Genomic DNA, 19,486 nt, shown 5'->3' with positions numbered 1-19,486 from the left:
ACAGGTGACATTGCAACCTATTTGCATGTTATACATATCGTGGCTTTTGTTGGAAGTCTTATTATAGTGCTCAGTCGGTAGTAGCATATTGTTGACATGAGAAAACAGGAGGACAAATTTTTTCAAAAACGATTAAGAGCATAAAGAAACAAACAGAAGTGCATGAAATACATAAATATGATGTTGAATTTTGAATAACACATTTACTAAGTCAAAGTTTAATGTGGTGGGGATGGATGGGGGGCCCGTGTTGGAGGGGGTGGGCAGGCAGCGGACGGATTGGGGAATATACCGGCCACTACAGCGGACAGCTGAAACTGACAACCGGAAGCGGCAGGGACAGGCCACTATAAATGCCGGAGGAAATACCACAGAAGCGCTTCACAGTAGGCTCCCAAGCACTGAGGATGTCACCTAGACAGGGGACGAAACGTTTGCAACAAAAACTTCCAGCTCGGCGAACAGAACCACAGCAACGAGCACCCGAGCTACAAATCTTCTCACAAACTTTGAAGATGATATCCTAATTGCTTCAGAGTCAGGACACCAAGAAGCTTTATGTCAAGTATTGCAGGAATTGGCAACCGCAAGGTTAAAGGTCAGCCCCACAAAGGCACAGATTGGCAAAACACAAGTCTTCTCTCTGGGACACCTTATATTCCAGGGACTCAATAAAATGCCCAACGACCGCAAGGAGGCAATCCAACTGATGCCACGACCTGCTGCTGTCAGTGGGGTCAGAAAGGTCTTGGGGCTATTCAACTACAGTCGGAGCTTTATTTCTGAGTTCGCAAAATTGGCTGAACTGATCTAGAGATTAATTAAAAGGAGCCAAGCCCGCTTGGAACATGTAACCTGGGGGCCAGAACAGGAGGAGGCATTCAGTCAGCTTAAAACTTGACTCATATCAGGCTCTGGGCTAGGGCTGCCATATCCCAGCAAGGATTTTCACACGCACTGTAATAATGAGGGAGGATTTTACTCTGCAATGGTCACCCAAGACCACGATAACAGGAGAATGCCCATAGGATACTACTCAACTACAGAAGGGCCAGTAGGCACCGGGTTCCCCAGGTGCATAGCAGCCTTAGACTGTACTGCTTGGGCCGTTAGGGTTAGCAAGCCCATAGTAATGACAGGGAATATCATCCTCCACACTAAATACACCCTAGTAGAGATGCTAAACACAGGGAAACTGAGGGCCATTTCCAATATGAGAAGGCCAAAGTGGGAGGCAGTTCTTTTACCCCAAGTTGGTCCATGGTAATAGTCAGGGATATGGGAGAAAACCCAGCTGAGGGAATTCTAGACGCAGGGGAACTGCACATCTGTGGCGATATAGATGGGGATGAAGATGGGGGGGTGAGTAAACGATACCCCCCTAGACACAGCAGAGGAGACTCTCTTCTTGGACGGGTCATGAAAATACATAGCAGGATCGCCCCCAACAGGACGGGCTGTGGTAAATGATAACTTAGAAACAGTTATGTCCGGAAGGATTGATGGAAGTCAGTCTGCACAGGTAGCAGAACTGGTAGCACTCACCAAAGCACTGGAACTAGCAAAAAGGAAAAACCGTGAATATATACACAGACAGTCAATATGCCTTTGTTGTAGTCCATGACTACATGGTGGCATGGGGTTGAAGAGGGTTCACCACTGCAGGGGGAACCCCTATCAGACATCAATTAAAAATTCAGGCACTATTTTGTGCCAGTGAACAGCCAAAAGAGGCTGCACTAATAAAAATAAAGGCCCATCAAAAAGAGCCAGCAAAAGAGAGTCCAAACTTTCTAAAATTCAAATGAAACCAGGCAGCAGACCAAGCAGCACAGAAAGCCCTAGAACAAGAAGTCATTAATGAGACTGCAATAGCCACTACTGATTTAGTGAAAAACGCTATCAAATTCAGCAGCTGCAGGAGGACACCCTGCAGGAAGAAGAAGAACAATGGAAACTGCAGGGGGCATTCAAAGGAAAGGATGGTGTCTGGAAGCGAGCAGACAAGGTGGTAGCACCAGTGTGAATACAGAACACATTGCTTGAATTACACCACGGGCTCTCCCATACAGGTAGAGAGGCCATGATAGCAAGCCGAGAGAGAGAGTGGTGGTGGAAGGGAATGGGAAGAGATGTTGCCAAGTACTGCCGCAGGTGCATGGTTTGTGCACAACATAACCCAGGGAGACCCATACAAATTAAGATGGGGCACCAGCCCAGACCTAGGGGTCCCTGGGAACACCTTCAGGTGGATTTTACAAGGCCACCATCACCTTCCCGTGGGAAAACGTAATGCTTGGTCATCATTGACCCAATTCACCTGGTGGGTAGAAGCATTCCTGACCAAAAGCTGCACTGCAACCACTGTGGCCAGAATATTAGCAGAGGAGGTAATCCCGAGGTGCGGGGTGCCCCTCCAGATCGACTCCAACCAAGGGACACATTATACAGGAAAAGTCATGAAGATGTGTGCCAATTGTTCGGCATTAAACAAAAATTCCACATCCCCGATCACCCCTAGAGCTCAGGATAGTAGAGAGAATGAATAGAACACTCAAAAAATGTTTTAGCTAAGGCTATGCAAGACTCAGGCAGAACATGGGCTGAAGTGCTGCCAGGATTAGAGTGGTGCTGGAAAAGCACAGCAGGTCAAGCAGCATCGGAAGAGCAGGAAAATCAGTGTTTCGGGCAGGAGCCTTTCATCCTACCTGATTTTCCTGCTCCTTGGATGCTAAAACCTAAACCTCTGCCCTCTCATTCTGGATTCCCCCAACTCAGGGCCCTTTTGATAGAATGCATATCCTTGGATATTTAATTCCCAGGAGAAAGTGAGGACTGCAGATGCTGGAGACCAGAGTTGAAAAATGTGGTGCTGGTAAAACACAGCAGGCCAGGCAGCATCTGAGGAACAGGAGAATCGACGTTTCAGGCATAAGTCCTTCTTCGGGAATGAGGCTGGTGTGCCAAGCGGGCTGAGATAAAAGGTAGGGGGGAGGGAATTTGGAGGAGGGGCGCTGGGAATACGATAGGTGGAAGGAGGTGAGGGTGAGTGATAGGCCGGAGAAGGCCAGCTTTGATCCCCTAGCAGCCGTGTCTCTGTGATGCTCACATCATACCTGCCAATTTCAATTTGCAATACAGTCTCATTTAGCTTGTTTTGTGTAATGTGTGTATATGTGTACAACACCCTCAGTCCTGAGTTGACTGGCCCCTTCTCATGGATGTCCCCTTATCTGCTGTATCTGATAGGTTTTAACCATGGTAACATGGTTGATGTTGGCGACAAGCTCATTTACATTTGAAAAGATTGTACAATTGCTATTCTTATACAATGAAATATATTTCCAACACGTGGGAAGATCACCAGCTGCATATTCCCTGCAACTCACAATACACTCTCATTTGGAACACAATTGTCAATCCCTCAATTTTTGAAAAATCATTAAAGTTCATGTCAGAAAGTGGTGGTGAACTGCCTTCTTGAACTTTGTTAGCACACCTACACTGCAATAAAAGTAAAATAGAGTGAATTCTGGAACTCTGAAATAAATGCAGAAAGTGCTGGAAAAAAACCCAATAGGTCTGGCAGCATCAGTGGAGACAGAAGCAGTGTTCAAGTTTCAAGTTCAGTATGGCTCTTCATCAGAACTGAAGACTCTTAATATGACAAGCATTTTTGTACTGATGCACTTACCACCCTGCCCGGTCACAGAGGATGTGAAGCTTCCTACTGCAGTTGGGTTGTTTGAATGTTCACCATCATTTGTGACTGAATAATGATGGGAGTGCAGAGCTTAGATCTGGTCTATTGTTTGTAGAATCACTTGGTCTTGTCTATCAAATATTGCTTACGCTACTTGGCATGCAAATAGTGTTCAGATGATTTATCAGCTGAGAGGGAGTGGTAGGTGGTAATCAGCAGGTGGTTTCTTACCCATGTTTGACCTGTTGCAATTAGGCTTCATGAGGACCAAAATCAATGTCAAGGAATCCCAGAGCAACATGCTCTCAATTGTATTACCAATGTTACACCACCAACACTGATGGGTCTGTCCTTTCGATGGTGCAAGACATACTTAACAATAGTTATGATGGGGCATTGTCTGTAAGGTATGATTCCATGAGAATAAGTATGTCAGGCTGTTTGTCTAGTCTGTGAAACAGCACTCCCAATTTTGGCATACGCCCCCAGATCAAAGTAAGCGGAGGTGGGAAGGGAAGCCTGGAAGGATTGACAGGACTATGTGTACCATTGTTGTTTCCAGTTTTTCAATTCTGGATTGTCTGTCTGATTGCATTTCTTTTATCAGACTTTGTAGTGGTCAGTAACAATAGTCATTAGAGCCTGCTAGGTCATCTGAGAGGGCAGTAAAGAGTGAACTGCATTGCCAGGTAAAGATCCTGTCCCTAATAGCATAATGGATGGACCAACACTAAATGTTCTGCCTCAGTTTGGGGAAACTACTCCCCACCACCTTCTCAAGTATAACTAGGGTCCGGCACCACATATTGGCCTTGCTAGTGATGTTAACGTATCAGGAAATAACACTTTGCAAACACAAGTCAAGATTTGTAATCAGTCCTACTACAAAATAATCATCAAAGTGCAAGGTCATCACATATCCCTGTCTATCCTTGTGTGTAATCTAATTATAATGTCAAAAAATTGGTTATGTTTTGGATTACTGGGGATAACCAGCCATGGTTATGGTAGTGCACAACCAGAACATGGAACCTGATAATGTGCCTTTCTAGGACTTACCCAAGACTTTCTACTGGTGCGGTAGTGCTTAATCTTTGATGCCACTTTCTTGACAACTGCCTGAAAGGTCCCAGATATATCAGTTTGATAATACTGAGAGCTATAGTTTAATACTGGGCATACTTGAGACTGTACATTCAAGTGCAGGAGATGTTCCTTGCATTTCTGTATTTAAGAACAAGCAATTTTATTTTACTTTTTAGTCTTCAGCTTTCGATTTTTTTGTGTGAAGGTGGCAACTAATGACAGGGGAGAGGGTTTAGAATGCAGCTTTGACTGAGTTGAATATGTTTATTGTCTAAACTTTGCTTGACCTTGACATATTTCACTTGTTCTGATTGCTTCCAGTTGCCTTCCCTGCCCTTCTCTTTACCGTTATTTGCTTCCATAGTTCTCAGCCCATGCATTTTTGTAAAGGATCTTCTATCAGTTCCTTCAGTATTGAGGTGAGTCATTACACAAGACACATTTATTTATGGTTACCTTCAGAGTTAAAAATAAATGCATCTTGAAGTTTGAGGAATGTTGCTGGCTGGTTCTTTGAGAAAAATACCTGGGCACACTCAATTGGAGTGAAGTCTTTGAAATAATCTTTGAATAGAAAAAGGCTCACATTTGTGAGGATGTTGGCCAAGTGCGATTATTGTCATTTTCATATCAGGCTCTGAATCGACTTATGCACCTGATGTGTTATGCTGAGCGAGGTAAGAAGAAAGAGAGCCCTTTGCATTCTTTGTTCCAGGCCAGTCATGTTTTTGATATTTTTACGTTTTTTTCTTTCTGACCCTGTCAGTTTTCATGTAAGGATGTAGACCAAACAATAGATGAAACAGTGTGATGTTTTGAGATTTAAGACTTTTTTATCCAGCTTCATTCTCACAAACAGAGTGAAAGTGCCACTCCATTTAAATAAATGTTTTCCCTAAATCTAGTGAGGGCAAGAGGATGGCAATTGCAATGATGGACAGTGTTCAGTCGATGCCTGAAGTTATTCTCTCATGCAACCTGTTTGGTCAAACTGGGTTAGTAACAGAGCTATCACACTTTGACTGGCAAGAAGATTCTTTTTTTTTAATTTTTTGTTGATATTGAGAAGAGGTGTGCTTTTAAAGTTCAAATAGCATAGGTGGATGCTTGATTGTTCTTGAGTATGATTCTGAACTGTCTGGTTGTATATCTTCTTTCTGTCTTCTCTATGATGCAATATCTTTCAGAAGTTTTGTGGTTAGCCTGGGGAGTAAAACATTGCAGACTTCATCACTGAACCTGTAGGGGGGGTTGTCAGCAGGACCAGCAGCTACTGTGGGAACTGTGTCTAGTCTGAGAAAGAACTATGGATATTACACATGAGCAAAACAAAGTGGAGTTCGGGTCAAAGTGGCCCTAGTGGATGGCTCCATTTGGCTAGCAGGTCATGTAGGTGGGTTGTTGATCCTTAACATGTCAGGAGCGCAGTTTGCAGAGTTTGAGCTTCCTCACTGCAACAAAATCCAAAGTAGCAGAGACAGACTTGCCTGATTTAAGGGCTATCCATCAGAACCACCTTGACAAGAATCAACACAACATGAATAGTTTTACCTTTTAACCTTCTATTTATCACTGGGCAAGGTGAATTTTAACCCTGACAGATTTTGATCTGAAAAGGAAATTTCAGATGTATGAAAAAGTTAAATAAGTCTCCATTTGTTGCCAATAAAGGTAAAAGTTACCTGCAAACTTTCTTTAGTAGCATAGTGAAGGAGGAAGCAGGTTTACGTTTCTTAGCTATGAAGTGTTGACAGTAAGAATGCTTCACAGAGGGCTGTCACAACCAGAGACAGGTTTCAACTTGCTCATTCTTCTCTCTGTGAGAATGTTATGTTCCTTTGAGATTATGTGGCATTGACAACATGCATGTTCAGTCTAGATAATTAGTTATTAAGGTTAAACAGTATAGTGGGAATTGATGATAAAATAAGGTTACAATAATTTTTTTTATTCACTCATGGGATGTGGACTTTGGTGGCTGGGACGACATTTATTGCCCATCCCTAGTTGCCCTTGAGAAGGTGGTGAGCTGCCTTCTTGAACTGCTGCATGTTAGTGTTAAATGTTCTGCCCCTCAATCTGAAACCATATCTTGCTTTAGATGTCACAGAATAAGTACCAGATCTGTCACCTCCTTCACAATCTAGATCTTCTCATTGAGATAAACTGGATGGCCGAGCATAAACCTCACTGCATAAGAATGTACTTTGTTAATCATCTTACATGTTATAGTATATATTTAAATAATGTCATATTTTCTAGTGTTTTGGTGTCAATCTCTTCACATTTTTAAGTTCACATATTTAGCAGATGGCAGGGGACATCTTACTATTGAGAACATGGTCCCAAGCTGGTTATCAGCTAAAAAGGGACCATACACCTTAACAATACATCCCTGAACATCTGTTCCTTCATATAATACTGTATTCCCTTTATTACCTTGTTTCTTAAATGTAACTGAGTAGACTGCAGAAGTAAGCAGCTGGTTTATAATTAAACACAATTAATTGATGCCATAAGATCTAGTTTTCCATTCTGTGGAGGTCAAATCTCATGGGTTCAATGGGAGGCTCTGTGACAGCTAACTTTATCCCTGTGCAAAAGTGCAATTTTCTTATTGGCTGGAAAAAATAAAGATGTGAACATGAATACAGGATAATGATGGAAAGGGAAAGACTTATTGTACCATCAAACCTAATATATCATATTGACTCAATTATTGACTTAAACACCCTTCCTAATCATTCTCTGTGTTATTTATTCATGAATAACAACTGTGAAGAGGTTTCAAGAGGTAAGGCAGACAGTCTCTGAATATCTATAAGTTTTTACTGTTTTCTTGCTTTCTGCTTGGCCAATGTGTATCCTTACATGATATAAACAAACGCATGCAGTTCTTTGGAGGTAGTCATTTGATCAGTTGCTATTGATCAAGAACGCTGATAGATAATTTTCCCCATTGCTAAATTTAATTCCTCATTTCTGTTGAGCGAACTGATCCCTGTTAAATTAGCATTGCAATTAAGAAGAGCACTTAAAGGAGAAATGACAAAGGTCTGTCAATATCGCCTTTTTTGATCACTATCCAGCCTGACCCACAAGCCTCATTCCTGATGGAGGGCTTATGCCTGAAACATTGATTCTCCTGCTCCTTGGATGCTGCCTGACCTGCTGTGCTTTTCCAGCACCACACTCTCGACTCTGATCTCCAGCATCTGCAGTCCTCACTTTCTCCAGGTTGATTTTTACCCCTGTGAAGATTATACATGTGTCAGAACACCAAAGGAGGACAGTAATGGATTTGGTTATGATGTCTCACCGTGGTATAACATACGGTTTGCATTGCTCACTCGTCTCTTGGTCGAAGATGGAGAGTTGTCATTTGGAGAAAGTAATCAACGGCTGGCTGTCAGAGAAAGGGGAATTGCACAACAGCAGGAGTCATTGTTTTCCTAATGGTAGGGCAAAAATGAAGAAAAATACATGTAGTCCTCCTGTAACACCGTAGTTGCATTCCAGCGAAACCTCGCTTAATAGAAAATTGCTTAATAGAAATAATGGGGCCTATGGGAAAAGTGGGGTTGGGGCAGACCAGCAAAAAATGTCTCTCACAATCACTCAAACATTACCCAAATGTCTAACACAAAGTATAACATAGCCTAAATGAAGGTTTAAATCATATTTATAAATGAAACAAAAGTAAATTTAACACATTATATTGTAAAAATATTGCTAATGCAGGGACAGAGGGTCATCATCATAACCACCTTCAGGCACATTTGTAGTTGCAGAAGTGGATGGCTATGGATGATTGTCTTCTGACTGTTTCTTGTGGGTTGGTTTAGATTGTGGGATATACAGGTACAAGAGCAAAGTAGAAAGGCAAACAGTACATAAAGAGCAATGCAGTCCTGCAGGAATTATACAAGAATATTCTTGTCTCAGAGGGAGGGCAATGAACATTCATTAGTTTAATTTTTGAGATGAAGCTACTCAATGTATAGCACTGTGCCTCTTACATGCCCTGATGGCAGCTGACATCACAGCATTTGCAATATGAAGCATGCAAAACGATCCCCGCTGGAATCGTGCCATTGCTAACAGAGGTAAGCATTCTCAAAAATACCATCCTCTAATTCTTCAGTGATGTAATAGCCAAATCACACTAACGGAAAACGTTTTATGCTAGAACTACCTGTAAGTGCATATTAAAAAGGATAATGAAATTGTGCATGAACCGAGGGATATTTTGCTCTCCAGAACTGTCAATGGACAATCACGTCCATAAGAAATGTGGGTTGAGATACAATTACAATAACAGTTTTGCAAAGTTAACCCTCAGTTTTCCATTTAGGCAAAATGATAAATTCCAATTAGAATTTGATTCAACATGCTTTACTTTTACTAAAATGCCAAATGCTTGGTTTTTCCAATATGGGCTTTTTCAAAAATATAAATAGTCTAGGGTCGATTTTCTCCTCAGATGCTGAGACCTTGGTAGAAGAGCTGTAGAAACACAGAAATCCATGATGTTTGTAGAATTTCTCTGGTTTAGATTAGATTAGATTCCCTATAGTATGGAAACAGGCCCCTTCAGCCCAACAAGTCCACACCAACCGCTGGAAGAGTAACCCACCCAGACCCATTCCCTTACCCTATATTTACCCCTGACTATGGGCAATTTAGCATGGCCAATCCACCTAATGTGCACATCTTTGGACTGTGGGAGGAAACCAGAGCACCTGGAGGAAATCCACGCAGACATGGGTAGAACGTGCAAACTCCACACAGACAGTCTCCTGAGGCGGTCTTCCATTGAAATGTGGAGGACCAGCAGGAGAAATCCTGCAGTAAATCACATTCTCTACATATCAACCTACAGGTCACAAATTCTGCTAAAGTGACAATGTTTTGGCAAATGGATATGATGTTTATGACAAAATAAAATTAATGTAAATTTGAAATGAACCCGGTTAAATATAAGTCAAAGTAATGCTTCCTCAAATAGAAAGAAGAATTTTCATTTATTCAATATTTCGAACAAGCTCTGTACATTCCAATTCTTCAGAACTAATGTTGCAATGTAAGGAAAAGATTACAGCCAATTTACACAGAATGACTGCTCAGAAATATCAATGAGCTCATATCGAAAGATAAGTATTGGCAAGGATACCCTTGGTCAGAGTTTTCCTCAGAGTTATTCCTGCTCCATGCCATGACTTTGCCAGTAACACTGGTTACAGAAGTAAACAGGGTTATGACAACAAAGGGGGTGAACACTAAAGAAATTCCCAGTCCGGTGGAATTCTCTTTTTCCTACGTAAAAGTGTTTGGCACCATTGCATTCCCATGAGGAAACATTCCTTCAATACTGCACTGATTAGGCAGCCTAGACATCTGATCTGTAATCATTACACTCCAAGTTTCTACAGGATAAGAAGTATAGGGCCTTGAATATTGAATGATATATGATATTCAAGAATAGGAAACTAGGTAAACATGGCAGGGAAGCACTATTAATCAGGGATGTAACCTTTAGAGATGACCTTGGTTCAGATCAGGTTGTATAATCACATTGCGTGAAGATAAGGAATAGTATGGGAAATAAGGCACTAGTAGGAGAGGTCTACAAGGCTCCTAACCATAATCAAATAAATATTGGTTCCTTGTAAGAGGATAATAATCAATGGGTGACTTTAACCTACATATGGAATAAATGTCACAGAATCTCTATAGTGTGGCCCTTTGGTCCATCGAGTCCACACCGATTCATCAAACAGCATCCCAACTAGACCTATCCCCTACTCTATCCCTGTAAACCTGCACTTCCCATGGCCAGTTCATCTAGCCTGCACATCCCTGGATGCTGTAGGCAATTTAACATGGCTAGTCCACCTAACCAGCTGCAGGCTGTGAAGTTTATAGTTGGATTCTTCCTAAGACCTTAAGAAGTAACTGATGAGGTAATAGATGCATTGGTGTTAATTTGCCAAAGCTCCTTAGATTCAGGAAAGGTCCAATCAGATTGCTAAGTAGAAAACCTAAACAATGAATTCAAGAAGGAAGGGAGACAGAAAACAGGAAAGTAAAATCAAGAATTGTGCATGCTAGAGATCAGAAACAAAAACAGAAACTGCTGGCAGCGCCTCTGAGAAAAAAGCAGAGTTACCGTTTTGAGGCTGGTGACTCTTCATCAGAACTGTTAGCAGAGAGGAAAAGTGATATTTATACTGAAGACGAAGTTGGGGTGGGGTGGTGAAGGTGAGAGGTGAATGGATAGGTGGAGATGTAGCCCAAGGAGGGAGAGATATACAAAAGGGATGGGTGAACAAGGAGTTTTTCAATAGCAAGCCAGGACAGAAGAAAAGCTGAACTAATGATTACAAGAGCTAACAGTAGGGGAAAATGGGTAAACTGTAATGAAAGCAACTCATATAATGTGTTAACAAGTCTAGGAGTAGATGAGAATGGGTGACTATGCTAAAAGCAACCCATGTCATAATAGGACCAATTGTGGGGGTGGCTAACAAAAACATAGAAGGGATAAAGTTCTGAGGAAGGGCCACCGGACCTGAAACATTAACCCTGATTTCTCTTCACAGATGCTACCAGACCTGCTGAGCTTTCCCAGCAACTTCTGTTTTTGTTTCTGATTTACAGCATCTGCAGTTCTTTTGGTTTTTATATAGAAGGGATAAAGTCAGGTTGTAAAATTATTGACCTTGCTGTTGAATCTTAGAGGTTGCATGGTCCCCAAGCTGAAAATGAGGTTGTGTTCTTTGAGTTTGCACCGAGACTCACTAGAATACTGCAGCAGAAATATTGGTGTGGGAACATGGTGGTGTGTTGAAATGGCAGACAACTTATTTTTTGCAAACAGAACATAGGTGTTCTGCGAGGTAGTAACCCAGTCTGCGTTTTTTTTCTCCCCGATGTAGAGGAGATCACACTGTGAACAGTGAATGCATTAGACTATGAAGCACAAGTAAAGTGCCGCTTCATTTGGAAGATGTGTCCGGGGTCTTGGATGGCGAGGAGGTGAATGGGCAAGTGCTATTGCATGGGAGCTTGCTGTGCATATGAGAGGAGATATTGGGAATGGGGGAGGAGTGTACCAGGAGGTAATGATCCCTGCAGAAGGCTGACAAGGAAGGGGACGGAAGGGGAATAACTGTCATGGCATCCCATTAGAGGTGACAGAAATGGCAATTTATAATCCTTTGGATGTGGCTGCTGGTGGGGTGGTAAGTGAGGACCATGGGAACCCCTATCACTGAGGGAGTGAGGGAAGGGAAGGGAAAGATTGAGGGCAGAAGTGCAGGAGATGGGTCGAATACAGCTAAGGGCCCTGTTGACCCCAGTAGTGGGGAAAACAGGAAAGATTAGGCCAGTTAACTTGACATCAGACATGGGGCATTGGAATCAATCAATAAAAAGGTTACAGCTGACTGTCAAAAAACAGACAATATACATAAATGGGGTCTCTGGCTGATTTGTAGAATGTGGAAAATGGAATCCCCCATGGCTCTGTGCTGGGATCGTAACCTTTTACAATTTATAACCATACTTAGGTGAGAGGAATTAAACCAAAGCTAAATTCACAGATAACACAAAAACCAGTTGGAAAAACTTGTGATAAAAATATAAGGAGATCGCAAATGGATAGATAGGTTGGAGGAATGGGCAAAATCTGGAAGATGGAGTGTAATTTGGGAAAACGTGAAGTTATTCACTTTGGCTGGAAGAATAAAAATGGCTGTTATTTGAATAGAGAACCAGTGTAGAATTTTGTGCTATAGAGGGGCCTGGATGGTTGAATGTATGAGTCAGAAATAAATTAATATGCAGGAACAGGAATGGAAACCCTCATTGTTTTTTCCCTCTGTCCTCATCCAAGCATGCAATCGTCAGAAGGAGTGAGATGCTGGAATACCAGTGGATGTGGTGCCCATTGACTCTACACAGTGTCAAGACAGAACTGGGTTGGTTCTTCACTGGGTCAGAAATCACAGCTTTCGGTGGCCAGTGCCTTGATGATGAACACTTTATCAATGAAAGCTATCATTTTTTATGAGATGAATTGAATATAAAAGGAATGAAGTTCTGCTTATGTTATAAGGGAGACTGGTGTGACTGTATCTCAAATACTATGTACGGTTTTAAATCACACAACTACCGGATGAAGGAGCAGCGCTCTGAATGCTAGTGTTTCCAATTAAACCTGTTGGACTATAACCTGGTGTTGTGTGATTTTTAACTTTGTACACCCCAGTCCAACACTGGCACCTCCAAGTCATGTACAGTTGTGGTCTTCTAATTTAAGAAAATATATAAATATGTTGGGGGCAGTTCAGAGGGGGGAATGATTAGGTTGTCTTATGAGGAAAGGTTGGTCATGCTGAGCTTGTTTGCACTGGAGTTTAGATGATTGAGGGATGATCTGAATTAAGTATATAAGATCCTGAAAGGTCTTTACAGGGTGGAGATGTAAAGGATGTTTCCTTTTCTGGATGAGTCCAGTTACTAGAGGATTCTTTTAAAAAAAGGAGAGACTTTTAGGGTAAAGATGAATTTTTTTCAGTGTTATGAAATTTTGGGACTCTTTGCCTCAGAAGACAGTGAAAGTAGGATTACTGTTCTAAAGGCATTGGTAGAATTTTTGCTAAGCAGGGGTATCAAATATTATTGGGATTAGGTGGGACAATGTGGAATTCATTGCACAAACAGATCTTGTTGAATGTCCATGCAGACTTGAGGTGCCAAATGTCCTAATTTTCTGCTTATTATGTTTATATGTTAATTGTTCCAGTCTCTTTTGTAGAAGCATCTTTTGGTTTAACTTTTAGGAAATGCTTTGTGAATAGCAACGTAAAACCTAAATCTCAGATTTTCTGGCATAAAGGTACATAGTGTTGTCATATTTTTGTTCTAAACTATTCCGCAGCTTGCATTTGTTTTTTGCTAGTTTTCTCCTGCTTCCCGGAACAGCAGTAGCCTTCCTGTAATTCAACCAAATGGATATTCTTTTGGTTTAGACTGGAAAGTTGTTGTCAGCGGGTTATTTGACCACAGTTGCATGGCAGATGATCCTGGTCCCAGCCTGAGTCGATGATCAGATACACCCACTGTCCAGCAGGGGTCACCGAATAGCAACCAGGAACAGGAACACTGGCTACACTTCAAACTCCCTTCCCCAAAGACAACTCGTCTGGCTATGTCTGCAGCGATCAGCACATTGTGAATAAATTAAATGTGCACTAGAGCTCAAAGGGTTAATTAGGTTGCTTCATTTCCAGTGCCATAGGACAGGATGAAGAGGACGGTTTGCTCACAATGGTTTCGTTGTTACAAAACGTATTGACGTTCGCTGCAAAGACTGCAGGCGACTGGATCACTGAATCACCACTGGGATCAGTGAACAGATGGGCCCTGGTTCTCACATTTTCCAGGCTGGGGAGGAGAACTCGCTGCATTTATGTCGGGAATCCCTCACGCCTGGCACTGACGTGACCACGGTGCCCGCAGGGAACCCTTTAAGCAGACATTGGTCTCTTTATGCAGGGCGTCAGCCTTTCTAAAGATTTTACGGCGGGGTGGGGGTAGATGTAAGGTTTCAGTTTCAACCCCCCCCCCCCCACCATCCCCACCCCGTTTACAGATTCACTGCCACGATTGACTGGCATGCGGGATAAATAATTGAGCCGAGGTTGAGCGTGCTTGTGACCCCGCTGCTGTTAATTCTCGGTAGGTGCTGTGTCTAATGCCTGTCGGGTTAACTGCTGGGACTTGAGCAGTGTATTCCCCCCATTTCAATATGTTAAGGACAGGAATTTAAAAAATAGACTGCTTTGGACTCACCTCTTTCAGGCTCCATCCAGCAAATCATACCAAGCACAAAGTAGGGTCATTTTAGAGAGGAATTGACTACAAGCACCCAATGAATTTGTACCCTAAGCAAGATGACGCATTTTCACGAAAGGAGGAAGGAAACTGCGAGAATTTCAACTCGGGTAAAAAAAAATGCTTATTTAAATAGTAAAGTCACCGAGGAAACATATATCGAAGGAATTTTACTGTTGTGATCAGTGGGGAGGGAGTTAGACTACCACACCACACTGCAAACACACTGACGTGTGAATCTGAATGAAAGATGTTGAGTTAATGATTGCATCCTCTAACGATTAATGTGTCTCCTCTTCCTGGTGGGATCATCAATGCACTTTGCTTAACCAGTTTTGAAATAATGGGGAAAAAAACGCCTTCGACATAGTTAAGTATCTCAAGGTGCTTCACAGGGGAATTCAGACAAAATCTGAAACCATGCCACATAAGGAGACTTCACAACAACTGACAAAAGCTTAGTCAAAAAGAGAGGTGTTGAAGAACTTTTCAAAGGAGGCCAGAGACAGATGAGAAGGGAAATCTAGAATTCTCAATCTAGGCATCTGTGGACGCAGCCATCTCTGGTGAAGGAAAGCAGCGAGATCAAAGAGTTGTTGAGCTGGGAAAAGGTACAGAGATAGCGAGAGGCAGACATTGGGGGAATACTTTGTACTCAGACTATTAAGGCAGATACTTTGCAATTTTCTCACTTATTTTTCCCCCAGTGACAATAGAATGTTGAACTGAGCTCTGAATTCTTAATCTAACATGCACACTGTTAGAAGATGTAGGTGTACTGTACATTGTAGAGAGTTAAAAGCTAGCAATTCTACCTGACAGCACCAAGTGTTCTCAATAAGGTAACAATGTAACACTAGGTCGAAAGCTAGATTCTGGATCAGTGGTGCTGGAAGAGCACAGCAATTCAGGCAGCATCCGAGGACAGGCAAAATCTTGTAGAGAGAGGAGGAAAACTTCTTCAAGGCAGGCATCCTTGCAAGAGGATTCGCAGTAGGGTTAAAATCAATGAGGTAAAAACAATGACTGCGCGAAAGCTAGATTAGCTGGGTTGCGTGGAGACAAAAACAGATTCGAATTAGGCCAATCAGTTTAAATTTTACCCCCAAACAATTCTGAACTCTAATCCAGTTTGAATCGAGTATATTGATAATCTTAAAAGCCAAATGACACAATCAGATGCTTTGGGGGTATAACAGCAGGGAAAATTGAACAGTTGGGAGAAGAACTGCCACTCCACCAGCATGTAGAGACTCCCTGACACATAGCTCTCTTAAAGGTACCTTTATTGATGCGTGACCAGTGAAGCATAATCCCTACGAAGAAAAAAAGAACACACTGGAAGATCCAAATAGCAGATTTGTCAGCTGGCTGGTTTTGAAAGCTTGAAGTTTTGGGAAATCCTAATCAGCAGGGTTTTATCGGACTAGAATTAGAGAAGGGAAAGCAAATGATAGGTTAGAGGAAGGATTTATAAATAGTTGTTAGTTAATTATTCTCTGTTATATTTTAAGAAATAAAGTTGTTAATTTTTACTTTAAATAGTTCTTGGCCTCTTGAATTTTCACAGATTACTGAACGGGATAAATCTTTTCTATGTTGCTAATTTTAACTTAAGCAGGAAGGTTTACCCCATGTCGTAACAACAGTTTGGGGCCTTGTTGTCAGGATTTGAACTGGTTTTGACAGATTTGAATAGATTTAGGGTACGAAAACTCTCAGCAGATTTAAACACTTGCAGGTTAGTATCCTAGATCTTTAAATAAAACATAGGTGAGACAATTGTTTGATTTTGGTGACTTGTGCTTGATTAAATTAAGAGAACTGGCTCTTAAAATTGCTAAAGAGATTCTGCAATTTGAAGATGGTTCTCAAATTTGCCAAGAAAGTTTAGAAGTAAAGAAAAAGGCCATACTTTTAGAATCAAACCAAGTTAGATTTGGGTTTAACCAAGGACAAAAGTAAAGCTAAAATTGTAAGGGAATTACTCAAACACTTAGGTGTGTCAGAGAAACAGACAAGTGCAGGAGAGGTAGAAAAACTTAACTTCCAATTGAGGAAAATGAAATTAGAAGGCAAACAAAGGGAGAGAAAAAGTGAGAGGAGAAAGAGGGAGGAAAAAGAGAGAGAAGAAAAACAGGGAGAAAAAAGATTCTTGGCTGAGCAAAGAGAGATGGAGGAAAGGAAGCGAGAAAGAGAGAGAGAGAAAAAAGGGGAGAAAGAAGGAGAGTGAGAAGAAAGGGAGAGAGAGAAAAGAGAGAAAGAGAGAGAATTTGAACTTGAGACGTTGCGACTTCAAGTTAACAGGATGGAGATTAAAAGAGAAAGTAGTGATATATATGTCAAAACTCTGCCACATTTTGATGAGAAAGATGTTGAAGCCTTTTTTTATTTTATTCAAAAAATTGGCGAGGCAGATGGAGTAGTCCGAGGATTTATGGGTAATGCTAGTTCAGACTAAATTGGAAGGCAGAGCTAGTGAGGTATTTGCCACGTTATCAGATGAGGTATCAAGAGATTATGAAGAGGTTAAACAGGTTTATTAAGTGCTTATGAATTGGTACTAGAAGCATACAGACAGTGATTCAGAAACACAAAGATGGAACCAGGTCAAACTTATGTTGAGTTCGAAAGAATTAAGCATAGTCATTTTGATCGATGGATGCGTGCTTTGAAAATAGACAGGACATTTGAGGTTCTAACAGATTATTCTGCTGGAGGGGTTTAAAAACTCGTGAGAAGGGCAACAGAATTAGCAGATAAATACATATTGGTGCATAAGACAAGCTTCTGGCCAGAATTTTGTCCTGTGAGGGACAGAAGTTGGGAGAATGGGTGATCTTACACTACGAAACAAAGAGTAGAGAGCACCGGTAAGTGTTTACCGCAGGTTGGAAAAGAAGCCCAAGAGGGTGGAAAGGAGGTGAAATGCCTCAGGTGTTTCCACTGTGGTAAAGTGGGACACATAAAATCACAGTGCTGGTCGTTAAAGAAAGGCACTATGGGAAAAGATGTAGCAAAAGAAGCTAAGCCAGTGACATTTGTGAAAGTAGGAAAGAACTGAGTCGCTGCAGGAGAGTGTATAGCATCGGCAGGGGCTCGGTGTGGAATTAGTGCCTGATTTCTATAAAGAATTTAACGTTCCCTTATGTAAGATCAGGATGGAATGCCAACTCAAGACTGGGGAAGTTACAGTGGGAATGGTTGACAGAGTGTCCGTTCCAGGAATTCAGTTTGTTCTTGGGAATGATTTGGTAGGATCCAAGGTGGGAGTGGCACCCCTTGTTGTGGAGAAGTCCAAGGAGGACCAAGGAACTGAGGAGTTAAAGCAAATATCCTGGTATTTTTCCAGACTGTGTGGTAACCAGATCCCACTATCAGAAGTCACAGCACGAAGTTAAAAGTAAAGAGAAAGATGAAGGAGTTGAGGTTCAGTTAGCGGATACCCTGTTTGATGTAATGGTGCAGGAAAAACCTGAACAGGCAGAGGGTCAGACAGAAGTGTTTAGTCCTGAAAGGCTAAGGGACTTGCAACAGCAAGACAAGATGATAAAAGATATATACGTAGACGTGTATACTGAAAAGGAGGCAGAGAATATTCCAGAGGGTTATTAGCTGAAAGATAGAATCCTAAGACCGAAATGGAGACCATGGCAGGTTGTGCAGAGGAGAAATGGGCCGAAGTGCCCCAGATTGTGTTGCCAGTAGCATACAGACAGGAGGTGTTACAGGTAGCACATGAACTACCTGTAGGAGGTCACCTAGGGGTATGAAAGACTCAGGCTGAGGGACAAAAACATTTTTATTGGCCTGGAATGCACAAGGGTGTGGTTAACGATTGCCATATATGTCGTATATGCCAAATGGAAGGTAAGCCACAGGCGGTAATAAAACCAGCACCTTTGTTGCCAATTCCCACAGTTGCAGAACCTTTCACACAGGTTATAATTGACTGTGTAGGTCCCCTCCTGAGAACTAAAAGTGGGAACTAGTACTTGTTAACCACAATGGATGTGTCTCCCAGATTTCCGGAGGCAATTCCATTACGGAGTATCAAGGCAAAAAAGGTGGTAGAGGAGTTAGTAGCTTTCTTTACAGAGTATGGGCTACCCAGAGAGATTCAGTCAGACCAAGGGTCAAATTTTACTGCTAGGCAGTTTAAGGAGGTTATGGATAGCTTAGGTATACAACACTTTAAATCAGTGCGTATCATGCTGAGTCGCAGGGAGCTTTAGAAGGGTGGCATCAGACCTTGAAGACCATGTTGAGAGTATATTGTCAGGATTACCCGAATGATTGGGATAAAGGGATCCCATTCATATTATTTGCCATTAGAGATGCCCAAAATGAACCTAATCAGTTCACCTCCCTTCAAGTTAATATTTGGTCATGAATTGAGAGGCGCTTTGAAATTAATTTAAAAAAAATTGACAGGACCAAAGTCAGAGATCTCACACTTAGATTATGTAACGGAGGTTAGGGAGAGATTAAATAGAGTAGATGAGTTAGCTAAACAGCATCTAAAGAGGGAACAGTGTAGAACGAAACAGGTGGCAGATAAAAGCTCTGAGACTCGGATGTTTTCCTGAGGGGATGACATGTTCATATTGTTACCAGTGACAGGAAGTCCCTTCAAAGCCAGGTTTAGTGGTCCCTATCAAACTGAGAAAAAGTTGAGTCAGGTGAACTATTTAGTAAAGATGTCAGATAGAAAAAAAAGGTATCGGGTATGTCACGTGAACATGTTGAAACCGTATTATACTGGAGAGAAAGAATTAGAGAAACAGTGTTAGTTAC

General features: G+C 41.8%; 1 long non-coding RNA gene across 1 annotated transcript; it reads right to left on the bottom strand.

The window, feature by feature from the left end:
• Nucleotides 1–5,869: 5,869 nt before the first annotated feature.
• LOC122557497 lies at nucleotides 5,870–14,720 on the bottom strand. The gene is made up of 3 exons (XR_006313854.1): nucleotides 14,648–14,720; nucleotides 8,109–8,241; nucleotides 5,870–5,992 (listed from the first exon to the last, which is right to left on the bottom strand). It is a non-coding gene; the product is annotated as an uncharacterized LOC122557497 (long non-coding RNA).
• Nucleotides 14,721–19,486: the final 4,766 nt, after the last annotated feature.

This window comes from Chiloscyllium plagiosum, chromosome 15 (assembly GCF_004010195.1).
Source record: "Chiloscyllium plagiosum isolate BGI_BamShark_2017 chromosome 15, ASM401019v2, whole genome shotgun sequence".
Lineage (NCBI taxonomy): Eukaryota > Metazoa > Chordata > Chondrichthyes > Orectolobiformes > Hemiscylliidae > Chiloscyllium > Chiloscyllium plagiosum.
Note: the sequence above shows the minus strand (reverse complement) of the source record. Positions and strands in the feature narration are given on the sequence as shown.